This window comes from Cyanistes caeruleus, chromosome 2 (genome assembly GCF_971803275.1).
Source record: "Cyanistes caeruleus chromosome 2, bCyaCae1.hap1.1, whole genome shotgun sequence".
Taxonomy (NCBI): domain Eukaryota; kingdom Metazoa; phylum Chordata; class Aves; order Passeriformes; family Paridae; genus Cyanistes; species Cyanistes caeruleus.
Window position 1 is genome coordinate 27,345,159 of NC_141702.1, and position 22,633 is coordinate 27,367,791.

General features: G+C 36.6%; 1 long non-coding RNA gene across 1 annotated transcript in view; it reads left to right on the forward strand.

The window, feature by feature from the left end:
• Window positions 1–22,633, forward strand: part of LOC147654687 (uncharacterized) — a 72,450-nt gene that overhangs the window by 44,525 nt on the left and 5,292 nt on the right. Inside the window, exon 2 of the long non-coding RNA XR_015282908.1 lies at window positions 13,766–13,904. This is a non-coding gene — a long non-coding RNA (uncharacterized LOC147654687). The remainder of the gene's footprint in view (window positions 1–13,765; window positions 13,905–22,633) is intronic.

A 22,633-nucleotide genomic window follows, 5' to 3' on the forward strand; every position in this document is an offset into this window, starting at 1 on the left:
TGTTTCCTTTTTTCCCAGGGAGTCCATGGAGTTTAGCATGTTAATATACAGTGATTATTACTGTTTGCTGGGTTGTAGCCGTTTTGCTTTGTTTTGTTTCAGTAAACTGGTATTTTTTCATATATCTTGTATATGTCTCTCCTTAGTGGTGAAAAAAGTTTGGTTAAAACTAAAAGGAGAGTAACTCCTTTTGCACTGTCTGCCCCATATAAATTGTTTTAAACCAAGATACTACCATACAGATGAAAGCATCTAAAAATACTCAAAGGTTTTTCAGGAATTGGATTTCTTTATTTTTTAAGTGTCTTAGTAGATCAGAGTAACCATTCTTATTTTACAGACTGGAAAGGGAACATGTGATTCTTTTCCGCTAAATGTACCTACCTCAAAGGTAGGTTCTGAGACTAAGTTAGTCCCATAATCTTCTTTTGCGCTACTCCACCTGGGAAAGACAGAGGATAGAAGAGAGAAAGTATTACTTTCTTTATAAAGTGGCCAGTGAAAGATGTGCTGGTTTGAAACACAGTGAGAAAATTAAACCCATTTGAGCTTTTCCCTTTCCCCCACTGTAAGGCCCCCTTGCTCAATGAGACTCTTAAAAGGGCTTAGAGTTTTTCATGTAATCTGAGCTAGACACCAGAGAAATACCAACAGTATATTCTCAAGAGGTCAAAACAATAAAAGAAATTTACCAGAAACTTTAAAAATCAGAGAACTTTGGCAAAAGTTTTAGAGCAACATTCAATCAACATAAAACATTCCACAAAGCGTTAACTTAGCCCCAGCCATGATGTGGGTGGTATGGAATTTAACAGTGCTAGAAACTCCATTCCTTTCCTCTATAACTTCGACATAAGCACATAGATCTTAGATTTGAAAAATAGGACAGGTCCTTCAAATGGTGTAGGTCAAGACCTGAAGAATCACCATCAACGGATACCTTGTGGTAGTGATCTGCTGTCTCTTTACTGACCACACAGTCAGGAAGGATTGATAGGCAAAACCTTCCTCAATTCAAAGAAGCCTTAGGTCTCCACACTATGGTTCCCATGAAGGACTTCAATTTTACTGTTATTATACTTTTATTTGCTGGGGAAACAATACAGTGGCACATAAACAATTCAGGAGATCTCTGAAATGTATCACAGAGTTTTAAGATCTGAAAGATCATGAGGAAAATAAGTGGACTAAAGACCTGGATTTCAGAATAACAGAACTTCAGAGAGTGAACTCTGGGAGTCTGTCATGAAGAGCAAATGAGCTAAGGAACACTGGGGGAATTTCAGAAACATCTTTCTTAAAGGATCGGTCCACCCTCTCAGACAGAGAAAGGAACAAGCATAACAAAAAGACCAGCTTGGTTAGAGCTAGTAAAATAATTTAAAAACCAAACCAAATAGGCAAAGAGCAACAACAAAAGAAAAGCAAAACCAAATCAACCAAAAAACCCAAACCTAACCAAAACCTTAAAAAGAAATCAACTTCAAACCCTCTCAAAATAAAACCAAACCAAAACATGAAATAAGTATGGAAAGGCACCAAAAACTCAGCAAGAGTTCAAACTTTCAAGAAAAACAAAAGAAAAAAAAAAAAAAAAAAAAAAAAAGAGTTCTCTACCTGTTAAGTGGACCGCAAATGTGCAAGGACTATGTAGGTCCACTTATGAATGGGACTAGCAAATCAGTCACAAATAGCATAAAAAGTCGAGGTATTTAATGCCTTCTTTGGCTCAGTTTTCATAGTTAAAGCCAGTTCCAAATTCTCTTTGCTAAGAGCAGTGATGAAGCAAAGAGCAAAGAATGATCAAGAGAACATCTGGACAATTTGGATACAGACACACCTGAGGGGGCCTGACAGGATATGTCAGGGTGCAAGGAGAGTTGTATGACATCCTTGCAAAATCATTCTCTGTCATCTCTGAAATGGTTATAGGGTCTAAGGGGAATCCTGAATTACTCTGAAAGGGAAAATAATATATCCATCTATACACCAGGTAAAAAGAAAGATCCAGGAAACTGCAGGCCAGTTGGCATCACATCAGTCACTATGAAAATTAATGAATAAGACCTCATGGAAGAAAATGCCCAATACGTGAAGGACAAAGCAGAGAGTAAAAAGGGATGGGGAAAGGCAACATAGATTTGCCAAAGGTAAATTGTGCTTGACCAACCTCATTGTCTTCTGTGATATTTGGTGGATGAAGGCAGAGCAGCAGATCTTGTTGTGTATCTCGATTTTAGCAAAGCATTTGATGTGGTCTCCCATAACATTCTTGTTGGCCAGCTGGTCAAGATACAGATTAGAAAGGAAGACCACAGAACAGATAGAAAACACCTTAAATTGCCAGGCTGAAAGGGTGGCATTTAATATTCCAAACAATAACTTGTTCATGAGTGGAGTTTTTCAGAGATTGATACTGCATCTGTTAATATTCAGTGTCTTTATATATGGTCAGGATGATGAGATTGAGTGCACCCTCCAAGAGGGACTCTTCCAACACCTAAAAACAATTAGAGAGCAGGTGGAGAAAGATACATGGTGATAGGTAAGAAGGAAAATGCATAAGCTAATTCTGGGAAAATTCTGTCTGAATGTAAGAAGAAATCCTTTATCATGAAAATAATTATACATAGGATTAGGTCACTCAGAGAACTGGTGAAGTCTTTCCTCCAGGAATAATTCCAGAATTAGCTTGGCACTGTATGACCTAATCCAAGGCTTTTCTTTCAAACAAAAGGCTGAACTAGATTATTTTCTAGATGTCACTTCCAGAACAGACTTTTATATGATTCTTGTGATATCTGCAAGAAATATCTCTTACAACTAAAGATTACAAGAAGGTGAAGGAATGCAGTTGACAGAAGCAAGGACCCCAGTCATAAATCCATTTTAAATTCAGGATATACTTGCTCAGATTTGGTATCACATTAGCTAACTTTTCGTGTAACTGCATATGTGGTTCAAAGGTAGGTAAAGTTGAAAGGTACTTTTTATATTCTTGTAAATCACTGTGATAAGACTACTACATAAAGCACCTTTATGGTGGCAAGAGGAAAAATAATCTCTCTGTCTCTTCAATTTTTAAAATGTAGGCATCTAATCTAAACTAGCCATCCAGGATCTCATCATAATCAGTATGGAAAGACACCCATCTCTGGGAAAAAAAGATCATAGACAGCTCTTGCAAGCCAGATACCTATCAATTAAGCATGGCTAAAATTGAGATTAATTGCTTTTTAAGTGACATTGCCCAAAAAACACAGAAAGGCAAAGAAAACAAAGTCTCTGTGTATAAGCCACAAAAAACTTAGAAGGTTCAAAATATACCCAAAAATGAGATTAAAACCAATGAGGTTAGATGTTGGTGCCAGAAAATTGATGTATTTTATTTAATAGTAAAAGAGGCATAGACAAAGAAAGAGAAAAGAAAAAAGGAAAGAAATAGAGGAAGAAGTGTGTGTGGGAGTGGGAGGATAGGAGGAGAATGACAGGGGTTATGTGGAAGCATCTCCCCCATCCCAGGGTCCAGTGCTGTCTCCTTGCTCCCCTCCATCTGGGCTTCTTGCTGGTGAGGGTCCCCTTTGCTGCCTTGCAGCGCCACACTGCCACACACCACACCATGCCATGCCAAAGAGTAAAGAATTCCATGGATTAATATTTAAATTAATATTTAATATACCCCTCCCCAGCAGAGGGCCTGTTTGACACTGTCCCTGGCAACACGGAGGATTTGTTACATCCTCTCTGGTGCTCTGGTGCAGGGTCTGGGGAGCCTTTGGGAGCCTTTGGTGGGCTGTGCCACCCCCTCTGCTGTGGATAAGCTTTTCCCAGGATGAAGAGCCCCTCAGCTGGGCCCCTCTGCACAGCAGAGGATGGGGGCTCTGGCCAGAGGCTTTTCCAACACCCCCAAAGCCTCTCTGCCCCCAGCCTTGGGTGCAGGTGTGCTCCAGCCTGGCAGCTGATAGCCCTGGGGCTGTCATCTCCTCCCTGAAGCTTGTGCTTCCTCAGTGTCCCCAGCCCTGAGTTTTGTCTTACCTCGATCGGCCAACTGTGTAGGGCCTCACTCCCAACACCTATTCAGGGTGTGGGGGTCTTCTGTGCAGCTTTTGTAACACAGTTCAGCTATAACAGGCAAAAGTCTTTCATGAAAATGTTTAAGTCATAAACTATTATGTTTCAGACTCTGACACCAAAGAAAAGTAATTATGTCTTGCAAAGTAATTCTCTCTGATTTTTTTCTGAAAAGGAGTAAGTTCTAAAAGGGATGCACCATGTACAGATTCATGTTCTGACTCAGAAAAGAAATTAGTTCAGATATTAGGCAGTGATTTTTATGAGGTGTTCCACACAATGTTACTAAGACCATTATGGGGCTGCACAGAATCTGCTAGTAATGGAAAAAGAATATCATCAGAGATAGAAAGATAGCAGATTTAAGTCTTTGACAAGACAAATACATTGGGCCTAGGAAAAAGAACCCACAACTGGTTTTTGTGAATAGTGTGCCTAGGTTTAATTCCTGCTATTCCAGACCTTTATGCCTTTTTTTTGTAGGTTTTTTTGTACCTAATATAGCAGGATTTATTTCTGGTTTATAGTATAATAATTTTGATTAGTTCTAATGGAGTATTCAATTTTTTAATGATCTGTGACTTGCTTAAAAACAGAATAAACAGTTTAACACAGAATAGTCCTTGCCTTGAGTACTACTTGATTTATTTCTTGCCAGCAGTTCTGCACCTAAGGTCTTATTAAAAATATGCTGTCCACTTTTTCTGCCTTTACTCCTTCAGTTTATTTCAAGGGGAGCCAGAATTGCCTGCCTTGGGCCTTCCACATGATTGTGATCCTTTGCTTTTTAGATCAGTTCCTGGGGCAAGACATACAACCACTGCAAATCTTTAGAAACAATAATTTATTGGCTCCAGAAAAATCTGCTTTATTTTCAGGAAAAAGTATAAGGCAGAACCCATAGAATCTGTGGCTGCACAGATCAGTTGGGCTTAAAAGACCACTATTGCTTATTCTTATTTTCAGAAGGAGCTTTGGAACATGGACAAATTTACAAAATGAGATCTCTATGTACTGGGCAATTTTGTAAATCATTTGCATCTCAGTTACTTAAATGGTAATTCTAAGAATTACTTTTAAATTATACCTACTTTATGGATTCTGAACTCTTGAAAACACAGTTCTGTAATTTGTGATCCACATGCAAAACAATATCTAAAATTACATCCATTCTGTAGTTCTCTTAGATACATGGATATTCTCATCCTTGCTTTGAGAAAAAAGAACAGTACATTTAGATTTTTCAGCTTCTTAGCCTTTCTTAGCTCACTTTTTAGCCAAACTGAACATTATATTATGATCTATTTTTACATGTACGTTTTGCAATAACTGAGAACCTTACTTCTATTGTCATCTGAGCTGAGCAAATTAATTGCGAGTAAACATATTCTTAATTAATTTATTCTTATAACAAAGCTTATTAAGAAGTACAAAAAGGAGGCAGAATGGTAGTTACAATAACAACAAAACTTTTCAGTTATTGTAGTGTGTTGTGTTGACTTCATTGGCCTCCAGGTGCTCACCAATCCACTCTGTCATTGCCTCTTCTTAACAGGAGAGGGGGAGAAAATATGATGAAAAGTTTGTGCATGAAGATAAGGATGAAGAACACATACCAGTTACTGTCACAAGAAAATATAACTCAGTTTAGTGAAATTCATTTATTTCCATTTAATCCAAATAGGATAACGAAGAAATAAACCTAAATATTAAAAGCATCTTTCTCCTACCCCTTCCTTCTGATCATGCTCAACTTCCCTTCTGATTTCTCTACCTACTCCCATCTGAGTGGCATGTGTAGATGAGGAGTGGGGGATTGTGGTCAGCTCTTAACACATTATCTTACTTCTTTCACACTCTGATTATTTTGGAGTTTCACCCATGGGATACAGTCATTCATGAACTTCTCCAATGTCAATCCCTGCCACAGGCTGTGGTTCCTCATGAACTGCTCCAGCTTGGTCTCCTTTCCATAGTGCCACAGGTTCTGCCAGGAGCCTTCTCCTTTGCAGGCTCTTCACAAGATCGAACCTTCCTTTGGGAATATCCTTCTGCTCCAGTATGAGCTTCTCCCTGGGCTGCAGGTGGCTATCAGTTCCACCATGGACCTCCTGGGCTGCAGAGGAACAGCCTCCATCAGTTTTCTCATGTCTTCTCATGGAAGTGACCTGCAGAGCACCCCCTCCTATCAAACTTTGCTACCTAAACCAAGTTCATATGGACACTGCCTAAGGACTGTGAGAAGTCTTTGGAGTGTACGAAAGTATAATCGTAAGTCTGTAGAGTAAAGCTGACATGTCAGATATAAATCTGTGTACTACCTATTCAGCCAATGTCATATCTGCTTTGGCTTTGCAGCAATACAAAATAAATCAAAGTGGTTTTATAAAGCAGCACTTCTCAGTTAAGAATCTCCATTATTAAATAGCCAATTTACAAGGAACAAGATATATGGGGCTCGATGTCTCTCAGAGACCTGTATCACTTCCTTTCTTTACTATCACATCATCTTCATAGAAAATGACTCCCACTTAGAGTGATCAATGCTTGACAGAGTAAAAGGCTATTCTATAACAGGGATTGGTATTCCAGTGCAACTGTAGAATAGCTTTCTACTTTGTTTTCCATGTTTTCTTACATATATTGTGTTCAATACATCTCTGAAAATTTAATGGGTTTTTTTATTATGAAGTCAAAGTACCATTCATTATAAAAAACAGAACTGAAAAGCAGAAAACATTCTTGTGGTGTGCATACATTAAAGAGTAAACTCAGAAGCACAGATGTGGTCTCCTACTAGCAACAGATCACAGTATTTTTATGGACAAATCTAAATCTAATGCTTAACCTAAATATGATTATGTTTGTTTTCTCTGTTGGTTGCATCTGGTACTTGCAAGGGTTTTATTCTCAAGTGTTAATTTACATCAACAGAATAATCCATAATTGTTGTTGTAAGTTATTTGATAATATATATCATTGTGTTTTGAGTTTGACACAGCCACACAGTCCTGGATGAAACTAAATATCTTGCATCTGTGATCCCAATTTATGCAAATTGTATAGGCTGCTAAAATTAGCTGTTTCTAGGCCACTTTAAGTGACTACACGGGTTGCCTTTCTCATAAGTGTGCCTGTGTGTTTGCAGGAGGAGTGACAATGCATCTTTGCTTTTCCTTTCTGACACACATTAATATAAAATAGAGGCATACTGCGTTCTCTCATATATAGCACTGATGTATACAATTGAATACCTCTTCTTTTTAGTTCTCTTGTTCTAGCTGCTAACAAGTGAGTGACAATATGATATAAATGCTATTAAAAATTATATTTATTAATTGCCTGTTTATACTATCTATAAATGCATGTTCTAATAATTTCTTGAAGTTGGTATTACAGCCATAAGAAAAATTACTTCTGGGGAAAATAATCTTCTCTGGTTTGGTAATTCACTTTCATGCCTTTAAACTGTTTCTTTTGTTAGTAATTTTTTATCATTTTAGTATATTTAGTTGAGGAGGAAGTATATTTTGTTGTGGAGAGCAATTTGTCCTCTTCCTCTCTATCTTTTATTGTATCCAGTATTTCTAGGTCTGAGTATTTCTCTTCCTCCATAAGAAGTTCCCAAGAGGAATAGTCACAAAATTACTTTGAAAAACAGCAAAATAATAACTTTGTAATATTTTTTCAGTCTTATCTGAGTGAAAAATGTGATCTAAAGTTGGTTATTCTCTTTATTAAATACCTATGTATTTTTTTTCCTGCTGATGCATATATTGATAAAGATTAAAAATTCCCTCTTTTATTAATCAAGTCTTTAATGAATGACTTTGTTGCAAAGTTCAGAATTCACCAAATTAAAATAATTCAAGGGTCTTTCTCACAGTCTTTAGACCCAAAAAGAATTAGTTTATTTATTTGTTTTACTACTAAAACCATCACAGAATGTATTGTGAAAGACTGCAAGTATGCAAGAGGGACTGAAGCACAACTGCATTGATGTCACAGTTGCGTAAAGAAGAAAATATATTTGTATAGAAAATAAAGAAATGTGGAAAAGAAAATATACTAAAGTGTGTCACCAAGCATTAGGCATCTAGATGGTTACGAGATAGAATTAGATTTTATGAATGAGAGGTAGTAGCATTCCCACTGACTTATGAGCAGTAGGATGCTATCCAGTGTTTGGGAACAGCAAAGCTCCTATATGACAGCTCCTATATATTTTTCTATCCTGTTTCTTAGGATAGAAAAAATGTATTGTCTTCAGGCTTAGAAAGATAAAGTAGATGCAGAGTACAGTGAGAGAAATAAAAAAATGTTCCTACAACTTAGAGAAGTAAAAGACATTTTAGGAAAAAGATTATGTATTTATTTTTGTTGAAAAATTACTGACCTTGGTTCTTTGGCAATCAGTTTTTAAGTTCTCATAGTTTCAATTCCTTCTTATCTGTTCTTTAACCTTCTGTCAGGTATTTATTCTGTATGTACATACAACAGCTATGAGCTAGGCTTATGTGCCTTTGTATTTCTGTGATGTCTGTTGAGACACTGAGGCAAAAATTACGATGAATGTGAGAATGACAAGAATAATGTTAGTATCCAGGAAACATAATAGATGTTCTTTTTTGCTCCCTTATCATCTTTTCATTCTGAAATTCAGTAAAAACTATTTGGTTTAATATTTTTTCAAACAATATTCTTACAATCTCTATTTAAAAAGTCTTTAATGGGAAGTTAAATGAAACTCTAGCCAGTGTAGAGAGCATAGCAAGACAATGTCAGTGGAGCCTGGGACTACCCCAGGCTGGACATAGGTGGTTCAAGTCAACCCACCCACCACAGGACACAGCTGAGCCCACAGATGAGGGGGTAGTGGAAACACAATAAAAAAGTACATTTTCAGGAAAACACAATAAAAAAATGGGCAAAAAATGTTAGATAGTGGAGGGACAACAGAATTGAAAAGAATGAGGGGGAAAAAAAAGAGGCAACACCAAAGTGAGAGAAGAAACCTGGGAAGTAGTGCTCCAGGCACTAGAGCAGAGATTCCTCTCAAGCATGTGGGAAGACCCTCATGTCAAACCTTGTTTGCCCGTGACAGCAGCTGGCAAGCAACCTCCATGTCTTTATGTGAACTCAGAGCTTTTTCATCTCATTTTCTCCCCTGCCCTTGTGAGGATAGAGAGTGAGAGAGTGGCTGAGAGGGAATTTGTCAGCCAGACAGCATTAACCCATCACAAACACACTAGGTGTGCTATAAAAGATGTAGGTAAAGCAGAATATAGAACATATAAAATACCTAACATCATATGCATTTTCAGAATTACGCTGATTTCAAATTCAGGCAAAAAAATAATTTATGACAGCTCTGTGACAAAAGAAAAAGCAGCTTTAACACAAGGCAGCACATTTGATAATAAAAGAAAAAGATATGTTCTTCAGATTGTGAATGAAATAATTAGCAAAAGAGTGAAATCACCCACACGGACAACTTTTGTCAGGGCCTCAAGAGCAGTGCTAGGACACAGTGTCCCTGTTCAGTGCCTCCCTCAGTGCCCACACCAGGACCCCACATTAGCCCCTGGGGGTATCAGCTGATGGGTCCAGTGAAGCTGCAGCAGGGCTGGCCTCCAGCCCCACAGCCCTGCCCTGTCTGGCCATGGGCCCTGCTGAGCTGGGCTCACTCTTTAGCTCAAGCTGAGCCTGTCCTCAGACTGTGCCCAGGGATGTGCCTAATGCCCAGGCCTGAGGTTTCCTCAGTGTCCCTCCCACTGTCTTGTGGGACAGCCTGGGTGCTTAGTCCCCACCTTCCCCAGCAAGTAGGCAAGGTTTTGGGAGGGAGAAGCAGAACTGATATGCAGGGTCAAAGGGATATTCCATATCACATGACATTGTGCTCAAGTACAACCACATATAATCAAGCTCATGGAAAGGAAGAGAAAGGTGGTATGTTCATGATTGTACTGCTTGTCTAACCAAGTCATTTCACCCATGCTAAGGTGCTGGTTTCCTAGAACAGGCTGAGCATATGCCTGCAGATGCTAAACACTGAATGAATTCCTTATTTTTCTTTGCTTCCATATATGTCTTTGCTTAACCTGCTAAACTGTTTTTGCCTCACTTTTGCTGTTCTGGTTCTCTCCCTCTTCCCATGGGAGTGGCATAACCAGTGACAGGATGGAAGTTTAGCTACCAGATGGGTCAGCCCACCACAAGCACATAACTGTCCTGGCTACAGAGAATAATTTAGTATTGTGCTACAATGAGTATAAAGCTAAGTACAAAGTCTGTAATAGTAATATATGAGTCTAGAGAGATTTGTGGAGAAATAATTAGATGGTATCACCAGCAAGAAATGATGTTTCTTAGTGCAAAGTGATATATTTATACTAGATTTTATAAGAAAATACATTTATGGACTTGTACATATTGGCAGAGCCTTGAGATCTTTTCCTAATGATTAACATTCTTGTTTTACTTAGAAAGTGGAAAATGCATCTTTTCAAGACAGTTTGCTTCCCGGACTTTTTTAACATGTTAGCTTATGATATACATGCAGGGTATCATTTTTCATAGGGATGAATTGGAGTGCATTTTGCCTTCTCCTCCCAGTGCAAGGAGCACATCACTATTTGCTTACATGCCTTTGTAATTAATATGCCCACCCCTTGAAGGTGTATTACCCCCTGGGGTAATGGAGGTTCTTTTTAATAGAGACCCTTGGGGCAACTTAGAGTGAAATAGCAGTGAACGACCAGTGCATATACACATATCTATCAAAGAAAGAAAAAGAAAGATAAGATAAGCATAGATAGTGCAGAGGAAAAATGCAAGGTGACAGAAGAATGCTCACTGACTCAAACAGATTTGACTTCTGGGAGCTGACACTGTTTCCTTGACTTCAAACAGGTCTCTCTCATCTCACATTACTTAACTTAGCCCGACTACTGACTGCTGTTCATCCTTGTAGTGCAATTACTCTGACCTTAATGAGGTCAAATTGATCATCACAGAAAGGATACTTAGGAGATGTGCATATGTTGAAAACTTAAAACCTTTATGAATATGTATAGAGAGAGATAGATATATGAATTTTCATATGAATAATTTTCTGTGGTATTGCAGACGATACAGTGATAAAGGTAAAGCTAAACATTTTAAACCTGGACTAAAAAAAAGGAAAGTTGGTATTGATTTATTCAGAGACAATATGTTCACATGGGTTTCTTAGCTTTCTAAATATAGCCTTAACAGTTGTCCAGGTTCTATCTTTCTGTCCACGGTGAAACTTGGGAGCACTATTGACCTAATTTTTCTGGATTCAGTTTGCACACATTCTGCCTTGATAGCAAGATCTGTATGCCTACCACAAGCAGTACTATTCGCACAAATCTTCATGTAAAAGGAGTGATGCATAGAGATGAGGAAGTGCGCTAATCAGGAAGTAGAATAGAATCATAGAATATGCTGAGTTGGAAGGTACCCATGAGAATCATTGAGTACAACTCCTGGCCCAGTGCAGGACCATCACAAACAATCACACCATGTGTGCCTGAGAACATTGTCCAGACACTTCTTAAAGTCTGACAGGTTTGGTGCTGTGACCACTTCCCTGTGTCATTAAGTCATTTCAAGTGCTTAATCACCCTCTGGGTGAAAAATCTTGTCTTGATCTCCAGCCTAAACCTCCCCTCTCAGCTTCAAGCTGTTTCCTCGAGTCTTGTCATGGTCACGGGAATGAAGAGACTGATACCTGCCCCTCTCCTTATGAATCAAAGACATGACTACACATGGATATAAAATGGAATTCAGTTTAATTTTGCCTAACCCAGAATTCAATTCCCTGCCCACTGGAGGTACAGTTTCATCCGTGTCTTACTGTTGGAGTCTCTGAACACTTCTTCCTATATGAAGATACAAATGAAAAGTATTGCTACTTAAGGCTCTGTCATGGAGTTACTTTACCTTTAAGGGAGTTGGAGTTGCTGGGAAGTGCTTGGAGTCTTTTCTCCTGACCAATTATCGGTCATTGCTGGGAATTGACAGCAGTTTAGGCCATTGAAAAGTGGGATCAACTTGTGAACCCTACCTTAAAATGTAAAAGCAGAGCTCTCTGAGTTCTCTTTGTTTCCTGGCTGTGGAGGGTGGCGGAGCTCCAGGCCTCCCGTCCCTGCCCAGGCCATGCGGCCGGGCGGGGATGGGGCCGGGCCTGCCCCGTCTCCCGGCCGGGAGATGGGGGGGCCTGGGGAAGGTTTTCCTCGGGCCCGGGCCGAGCCGATCTCTGGCTCGGCTGCAGGTTTTGCTGTAACTAATTCACTAGAAACTGCCCAGTGAAGAAAGAGGGAAGCCCTGGACTTGCAGCGGGTTGGAGCAGAGACTACACGCTCTAGAGCAGCCATGAGGAACTTCGCATCACAGACGGCTCCAGCTCCTGTTCGGCAGAGATCACCGAACCATCTACAAAAGCCTGGGCAAGATGTTAACTCTTTCATTACCCAGATGAGACTTGCGGATTAATCTTTTTATCCAGAGAGAGAGAGAGAGAGATCAACATGAAAAGAGACTTTATAAACTACCAGTGCCAGGAAAGAAAAGAAACTTCAAGGAAGGTAGAGAATTAAGAAGATGCTTTAATTAAGCTGAAATATCTCCCTGTTAAAACTATGGAGATGGACAATGAAGTCCTGAAAAGAACTCCTTTAATTCATGATATAGGATCTAGAGAGGAATAGTGTTCAAAGTGTAAATTTGAGTAAAGAGTAATTATAGTATAGTGAAGTACTGGGAGATTAAAAGCCTTGAGAGGCCATGAGAAAACTGTTTTCTGGTGAAGCTCACAGAAACAGATGAAGAAGACTTTTTTTGCCTTTGAATAACTTATCCTTAAAAATGCTATCTCTAGACGCATGGCCCATACACACTTCAGAGTGATGTGAGAATGGGAGGAGTAAACTCTAATAATAGCAGCTCTGGACAGCTAACATTAGGGCAATAGAAAACTATAACAAAAATAGTTTTCTTGTGAGAATCTCCATAAATTAACAAGAAGAAACTTATGTTTCTCTATAAAGACTGGTGAACATACTAGCAAGAATTGGGACTGTTTTAACCATCAGAGTTCCAGAGTTTTTGTCTCTGTTGTCATGTGAACAAGAGAATAGTAGGTGGATAGGAGATGGAAAGGTTTTTCTGGAAGTTTATTCTGGTGTTCTTATTATTGTGGTTTGTCAATAAACTTTCTTTTTTTTTCCCTTTTAAGTTGTATGCCTGTTTTGCTCTTATTCTAATCCATATCTCACAGCAAGAAGTAAGTAATTTTCTTAGTTAGTGGTTTAAAACCACGACAGGCTCTTTCCAAACATCCAGTTTAATAGCTTATTGAAAGAGGTTTTGTTTTTATTTTGGTGCCTGCATGATAAATAAAAAGGACAGAAGGACTGATAAGGGGGTTCTTAAAATTTATAAGCTTATATGAATGGTTGTGAGCTGTTTCACCTAATTTGTATGTGCTTCTTGTTAGGTGGTATTTCTAAACAATGTATTAACACCCTTCAAAATTATTTATTGACTGGGCCTAAGAACAGTTTAGAGAGATTGCTTGTGAGGTAGAAGGTAAGTTTTTATTTACACGCAGTAATGTGGCTACTTGTTTATTTTATCTAACTAGTGCTTTTTTTTTTTTTTTTTTTAGATTTCAAAAGAACATGCAAAACCCTTAATACAGACCCTGAATAGCATTAGTGTGATGCAGTATACTTCTAACCATCAAAAAGTCAGATAGCCGTTTCTACAAAACAATATGGAATATGGTTCAATTCATTATATGACAGGTAAGTTACTATTTACTTATATTTCATAGAGGCTGGCAGGTAAATTGACTGTCATATCTTGGTCTGATTCAAAGAAAAGAGGAAAAAGAAAATTCATATATTTTCATTTCAAAGGATTAAAGGAAAGAAGAAAGATATAGTTCATGATATCAGTTGCTGGTCTTTTATAAAAGTAATGTATTTCTCACTCTATCAGATGACAGTCACTGATACAAATGCTAGAATATTTTTGAATTCTGAGATATTTGGCAAATACATTTTATTTGCTTGTCCTAGTAGTCCTTGAGAACTAGATCCTAAAACAGAGAAATCCTTATTAATAAGAGAACAGACCATATACATATTCTTCTACAGTAACCTTTTCCCTTTTCCCCAAATTCACCCAACAAACTAATATGTAGACATGAATAAATGTCTCTGTATGCTTTTCTGACCTCTATACTTTTGTCAAATTGATATATTAGTTAATAAATGGCAGGGAAATTTTAAAGATTAAGTGGACATTTTGGCTCCTAATGAACAGCAGCTAAGCAAAAAGTTGCTGTGCACTTTGTTCCCACAACAGAGGAAAAATAGCATTCACTGGCCACGCGGTCAGTGTGCTTGTGTGCCCTGCAGTACAGATGGTGTATTACGGTACAAACAAGATTAGAAAAGGTTAGATGACTTTGTTTCCTCAAGATTCCCATTTTGGTACTTTACAGTAAACAACAGAAAATATCATGAAAGCTTTGAATGAGATTCACTAGTAGTTTTTATTCATTGCCTTTCCAGGTAAGTACCGGTTCCAGGTGTGCAGGGAGTTTTCAGGAAAACGGTGTTCCAAATATTTAGAAACATTTTCTTTTTCTTTCTTGCTTGATTTCTTGCTTTCTTTCTCGCTTTCTCTCATTCTTTATTTCTTTCTCTTTTTCTTTCTCCATTCTCTATTTCTTTCTCTCTTTTTCTTTCTCTTTCTCCCTTTCTCCTTTTCTTTTTCCCTTTCCTTCTCTCTTTCTTCTTCTAAATTGTATTCTGTAGCAGCAAGCAAGGTTTGGTATGCTTTGTGCATTGTCTCCAGGCTTATTTTATTTTTATTTTTATTTCTTATTGTAGCACACAGAGATGTAATTCAGAGAAAATACATAGTAAGGTGGCATACCATCAGATAAATTAGATATCTGGGAAAGATACCATGCTGATCTATCCTTTAGCACAAAGTTGTACCTTGAGGGAATGTCCAAGTCTTTAGAAAGCTTTTCTGTTAGCTTCTATGAGAAGGCCTGCTCTCAGCAGGTGCTTGGCACCTTGCAGGATGAAGTTTTACTGAATATTTCATCAATGATAGCTCTTTTTCATATGGTATGAGAATTAATACCTGTTTCTAACAATTCTTAAGTCCATCTATCTGACCATAACATTTCTTAAGACCATCTACCTGACCATAGCATTTCTGCAGTTGACTCTGGACTGTGATTACTTCTTTTTATGGTCATCATATATCTTACCATAAGTAATAGTGTGCCAATTAAATTGTTCTTTTCAGGAGGTTTTCCTGGCATCAGATTTTCTAATATATAATTTTTGGTCAATCAATAACCAACATTTTCTAGCATTTTGTTTAAAATATAGAAAATATTTTAACTCCTACATTTTTACTTCATCAAGAAAAAGTTACATAAATAAATATAGATTCTTAATTATGTCATTATAAAAGGAGTGGGAAAGCTGATACAAGGAAATTAAGGCAAGGAGTGCTGTTGCCATAAAAGATTATATAAGTGATGCTTATTTCTACTTTCAGGACATTAAAAGAATCCAGGGTTCAATATGATCAATTCAAACTGTGGTGCTGAAAATAGCAAAAGACACCCCACAGTCAGTCAGAAATATTGACTATTAGAGTTTACTGAATAGTGGCTCAAGCTTTGTCTGCTTGAAAGCCCTGTTCATTCTGTTAAGCTCTCCTAGTATGATACCATTCCTTATAGAAAAGTGACCTTTAAACTATATAATGCCTTTAAAATTATGTGCAGAACTCTCATTGACTTAAAAGGAAGTTCTGAGTGCAACTGAATGTAGCTCACAAACATGGGAGGAGACAGCTAGCTGGGGCTTCTTAGTGAAGTTCTAATTCAGATTACCATTTGGAGATTTATATGAAGATGCAGATATGGATGACAAGCAAAACATATTAAAATAATTTTTTTTTTCATTTTGTTTGGGTTTTTAATGAACAATAATATTACCTAAAAAAAAATACTGCTCAAAAATAAGAATATTATCATACTTTTTAGAGGTAGTAATTAACCATTTTTACCTTTGCTGACCTTCTTTGTGACCAATACAAATGGAATTGTCACAGAATGTAAATGGTTTTATAGCAAATGAAAACAAGTAATGATTGTAAAATCAAGATTATTAACGCTGTTTATCTGAATTTAGCATGACAAAAAGTAATGCATCAGGATGGCCCAAAAAATATCAGTTTGTGAACCTTAAAAATACATCTCCCTAGACATATGTTTTGAATTTTATTGTATTTGCATTATTTACTCCTTTTTAACATCTTTTTGACTTATTATGACAAGATTTACTTCAAACATCAGGATAAATTCTTACATATATGTAATATTCTTACCTGTAATTCTTACATATATTTCTTTGTGGCTTCAAATTCAAATCAGAGCATACTGTGTAACAGCAGAAATAGCATTACTACAGTTTGATTTTCTATTTTCTTGTGAAATAAAAATATTTGTAGAAAAGAGTCCTAATATAAAAAAAAACCTTTTATTTTCCTTTTTAATTGCCAAACAAGGTAGATACATTTCTAAAGAAAAGATAAACTCTACTTATCAGCATATCTGCAATACAATTCTTTTACCTTAGACTTTAAAGTCCAAAACTTTACTTTCATATCTTTGATGTGGAAGTAACTTGGCAGTTATTTGTGAAACACCAATCCTTTTAATGGGGGAATCGGAAAAAGCAACAAAGAAGGCCTTGAGAGTCATTGCATGGTGATTAATTGATTCTTAGTGCAGTCACAAATCCTGTTAAATTCAGTGAAAACTTTGCTGCAATATAAGAAATCTTATCATACACTACCATACTTGGAGAAATTTGTCCAAAAAAGTACTAAATAACCAAAAATTTGATATCAAGATAGTATTTTTGTCTTTAATCTATTGCTTAAGTCTTACTTGTCCTGTAAAATGGGAATAATATTCACATTATTTGTATTTTATGATAATAAATGAAGCACTTGAACTATAAGGATGAATGTTCCAAGAGAAACAGCATAAAGTGACAAATTCTGTGCATATGTTAGATTTCCTGTTTAGGCACCAAGTTTTCCTAAAATTTTAGAAGCCAAATGAAATGGTTCTCCTCAATTATAAGTTTATATTCCTTATAACATTGGTGGAGGGACTACACAGAACAGTTGAGAAAGAGCTAGGATAATACCAGTTTTTTATTTTCTGCCTCAGTTTTTGTCGTTTTTCTTTTTTAATATATTATATGGCTTTTCATGGTATGCAGTATCACAGTTTAAAAAAACTATTCATTAAGTGTGCCTCTGTCTTCAATTTTACTACTCCATTTTATTACAGAGGCACAGCTGGAGTTTGAATGACTGAAATTATGAAGCATTTTAATGTAATCCATTGCTCTGTACAATAATTTAATTTACCAAACGTGACTTACTTATTTTTTAATTTAGCCTTTCTCTAAAGAGAATCTTCTTGATGGAAAGACAAAGATAAATTGTACTCTGTTATCATTCATAAATCATAATTTCTTTTCATGACTAATTAAATATGAAGTGTCACTAGAATATTGTAAAAGCCTTATTTCTTCCTGCTTATACATTTTTTTCCTTTCAGTTATCATTAAAATATTTTTATTTATTTTTTCAAAGCAATGACGTAATATAACCTTTGCAACATAATCTGATTATTGGAATTTTTTTTTCTTGTCTCTGTTTGTATATTGAGTCACAGTTTTCCATCTTGGAGATTGGAAATCAGCACTTTAACTGTTCCTGGATTTTGTTTCTTTCTTTTTTCAAAGTTTTTTTTCCTCCATTTCTCAAATGGAGTATCATTGTTGTGTTGCTTGACATTTTTGCAACAAATCTGTAGGCCCGTTAAAAACATAAGATTTCAACTGGCTGTGGAGATCCTCTCAACCCCTTGGTATAACCTGTTTTCTGACATCCATGTGGCCATGAATGATATTGCCAGGGGGGACTCAGGGGATATCAGAAGGAAGGACAGAACCCAGGGGGCTAGTGTAAAAGGCAGGGGAGGAGCCCAAGTGATGGTGGCTTTGGCCCCCCTCAGTGGGGAAATGGAAAAGCTTGAACAATGCTGGATGCATCTCCTGAGTTAGTGCTACCCAGACATTGCTGCTGGAAGGACTGTGGCTTGACAATAACGACACCCTCGCTGAGTAGCGAGAACATCTAGAGAGAGATAGGATCTAGATGACAAATAGGGCCAAAACCCAGCTAATTAGTCACAAACTTAGGTGAGTTTTATAATAGGTTTTGGAAAAAATGGTGAATAAAAAGTGAAAAGTAGTTAATATATCAGATGCAGTGAGAAAGTAACCAGGAAATAGTATGATGTAGGTGGATGTCACATTTCTAAGATATTATTGCAAATGAACACTAATCCTTCAAGCCTGCTTGCAAATGTACAGTAGGGAAAACAAGGTGGAATTAGAGCTCTGTGTGTATGTTTGTTCAGGCATTCCTCCCTTTGGGAACAGAGAGAAATGGTAGGGTAGACTGCTAACAAATGTGTTGATGTGGATATATTTAAACTTTTGAGAAAGTACAGGCAGAGAAGATGAAGAGTAGTTCCATTCCATGCATTGGTACAGCTTCAATCATTTTCCCTTTCTAAAAGGCTCTGTGACAGTTGAGAACAAATGCTTCACTTACAGCTGCCTATCTCATTCTGAAAGTACTCAAGTTTCAGAGCAGTAATTTAGATTATGTGTTAGGAAGAAATTCTTCACTGTGAGGGTGGTAAGGCACTGGGACAAATTGTCCAGAGAAACTGCCTATGTCCCATCCTTGGAAGTGTTTGATGCCAGGTTGGATGTGGGTTTGATCCTTTCTGGTCTTGAAGAAGGTCTCCCTGCCAATAGCAGAGGGTGGAGTTAGATGATCTTTAACGTCACTTCCAACCTAAACCATTCCATGATTCTATCAGGGCTGTCTCCATGGCCCACCAATGGTAAATAACCTGGATGACAATGGCTGACAAAAATGTGAATTTAAATTTTAGGTCTGTATGTGCTCACCCAGAACCAGTCAAGTTGCAGAGGAAGATGAACAGTGTCTGGTTTCAACCAGACACCCTGTGAAAAAGTAGGAAACAAAAGTTTTTTTAAAATTACATAGAACAAAATAAGTATAGTTTGCAGAATATTAGAACACAGAAATTTAAATTTTCTTTACTCCATACATTTTTTAATATAATAGCGATTTTTCAGTGAATGAAAAAATTTGATTCTGATGAAATGAATTGTAAAAGTCTTTTAAATATAGCTTTCTTAAACAATTATTAATATTCAACTATATGTCCTTTCATCAGAAATTCTGTCAGATCTGGTAATCCAATCAATTTTTTTACTCAACCTAGTAAGTGTTTAGACTAATGCAATGTATATTACAGTTATTTTTAGGCCATTTACAGTGAGAGTCATCATGGACATGGAGGCACATATGCTCCCAGTAAAAAACAATTGCTATAAAATAATAGCTGTATTGCTTCAATGGAGGGAGCAAGATTTAAGTTTTGGTGCTTTTCACATCTTACAACACCAGGAGGGATGCTACTTGATGTTGGTGGTTTAATGATGGAGGCACCTGTTAGCTTTCAGCTGCTGTGGATAGATAAAGCCCCATAACTCATTCTTCATGAACAGTAACACAGAACATCTATCAGATGGTAATGACCTTCAATCACAGCTAACATGGAATTAATTTAAACCAGAAACCCAGTAGTAAAATCATGTACATTATCAATCAGGAAGCCCATTAAACTAGCCTAAGGTCATAGAAGAAGAGAGTGGCAGATTCAAGCACTGAAGCTCCTCTAAAAATTGGATTGTATTGATTAACACTGAACAAAAGACCAGAATACCAGCATATATCTTGCTTTTAAACAGTAGAAGAAGTAAAAACTTTACATTTCAATGTCCTTAATTTGGTGAAGTTAGGAACAATGTATTTATGTTTTATTAAGGAGTGACATAAATTATTTTTTTAGGAAACAAGAAAACAACTTTTCTAGTCATAACTATGTGGGCTAGAGATACTCATTTTCTGATAGAAAACAAAATCAAAGAGAAATCAGGGTGTAGACAACTTCCTGTAACTCTGTATAACATCTACACTGAGAAATTAATAAAAGTGCTTAAAGGGTGTGAATTGTGAGATATGATTTGAAATGTTAGGTCTGTAAAATATGGAGGACATTTTCAGTTCACGGAACAGTCTGTAATCTTCCCAGCAATGTTTTATTCACATCCACAGGAGGGAAGTTCAAACCTCCATGAATGACATTTGGAGGTCTTATTAAAGAAGTAACAAAGGTTGAAAAGTTAAGGCTAAAATGTAAATCATTTTGTTGTGAGGCTGTGAAATACCATGATTTTTAAGGGTAGAGCGTAGCATTAGACATACATATAGGTATGACACATGCTGTATCATCAGCCTTGCAGACACTCATTCACAGAGGTGAAAAACGTATTTAAATGATCATTAAGACTGGAACCATCCATGCTGCTTAATATGCCTGTTAACATATGAGTTAGCATGCACGTCTGTGCACTATTTTATTGGGTTTTTTTTAAAAATATCATATTAAATATGCAAAACATATTTTATTTTCCATCTAATTTGGGCCTCTTCCTTGTCTTTTGAAAAAAAAGCTTTTATTTCTGTTACATTTCTAACTTGCAATACTATGTATGATATATACATATTTCATTTTATCCAATTTGGATTTTTTTCTTTTTTTTTAAGACCTATTATATTGAAAAGAAACTAAAAATTATCTTATGGAGCCTGAAAAACAAAGACCACTTGTTCTGGAATATGTGATCCTCCTGAATCATGTGATTTTTTAGTATTTATACAGATCCTTCTCTTCCTCTCTCTTCCCCTCACCTCTTTCTCAATGATGCAGTACTTGTGGACCTGGAAGAATGTATGAGACAAGTCCTGCTTAAAAAGCCTTGCTTTTCTTTAGATGCAGCATGCAAAGTTGGAGCTGGCATTCTTGGAACATGAGTCATTTTCTGTAAGGGGATCCATCTACCACCATGACATCTGTGTTTAAAGACACCTTTTTGTCTATGTGATCTAATCTTTTCCAGAGAGATAACACTTTTATCTCTTTCATTCTGGTGGGTGATATAAAGTGCATAAGACAACTGAAAGTGAGTAATGAGCTGATGTTTTGTTCTTTTTAAGCAATTTCAGCATTTAGCACTAAGCATCTCTAAAACACTATCAGAAGGAATTATTGTAGGGAGAGCTTTCATGGGTTTTTTTTGTTTTGTTTTGTTTTGGTTTTTTATATTGTTTCCCTTTCATTTTAAGAACAGCACAATCTCATATATTTCCCTGACTGGAGTTTTCCCATATTGTTTCTATCAGCATACATTGACATAAAATTTGTATTATAGAAAAAAAAAAACAAATACTATTAACAAGCCAGTTCAACAGATATCTACAATTAACAGAATATCTAGTGCTTTACTGGATTAATTGCTTTTTCTAAAACTGTGTGAGCAGCTAGTGTACAATTGTTCTACTATGGCCTCTGCACAATTAAGCAATTTATGTGAGAACCCTTGCAAGGTGAGAAACACTAAGTGGAACAATAAAATCCTCTGAAAACCAGCCTGTAGATCTTCATGACTCAGGACATTCTTGTCTTTTCTACATATGGAGTCACATTAGAGAAGAAACTTGCTGTTTAATTTACTTGGGAAAAATTGGAATTTAGATAATAGGAAAATAAAATTTAATGTTGATAAGAACATGCATGCACCCATGCATATGCATTATGCATGACAGTAAGATTAGTGTGAACTGACCTCAGTAAGATGGAATATTAAAGGAAATTTAATTCAGAGAGAATACTGGAAGAGATCTTCATAAATATCACATTATTTTCCTGCTAGTCTTCACAAAGGCTGTAAGAAAACAAATGACCTTTTATTTACAGTATCAGAATCTGCAGATACATAAGCAGCATCATTGCTCTATTTTCTGCTGCTGCAGAAAGTTTAGGCATATATTCTCCACCAGTGCCCCATTATTTCTTATTTTTGAAGGAAAAAAAAATGCATATTACCCCCTAATTCACTCCTTAGCAGAGATAACTGCTTTGAGATAACTCAGGACCCTGAGCAAGACTCAGGTGTGGTTCATAAATTGGATATGGAGATGCTGTTGCTTTGAATTAGGAACTAAATAATTTTTAACAACTAATCTGAAAGCTGCTGTCAGCCTTTTTCAATATTGTTTGATTTGTTTTTCTAAAGTAATTTACAAATCATATTCATCTTCTTCTGCCTGTTTGGAAGTGAATGATTAAAATTTTTCAGTATTTGAATTTTGAATTCAGTTCATAATTTATTATTAAATTGATAGGCAACAGTATTTCTGTGTACTCACAGATAGGGGAAAAGTTTGTAAGCAAAAGTGAATGAAGGCA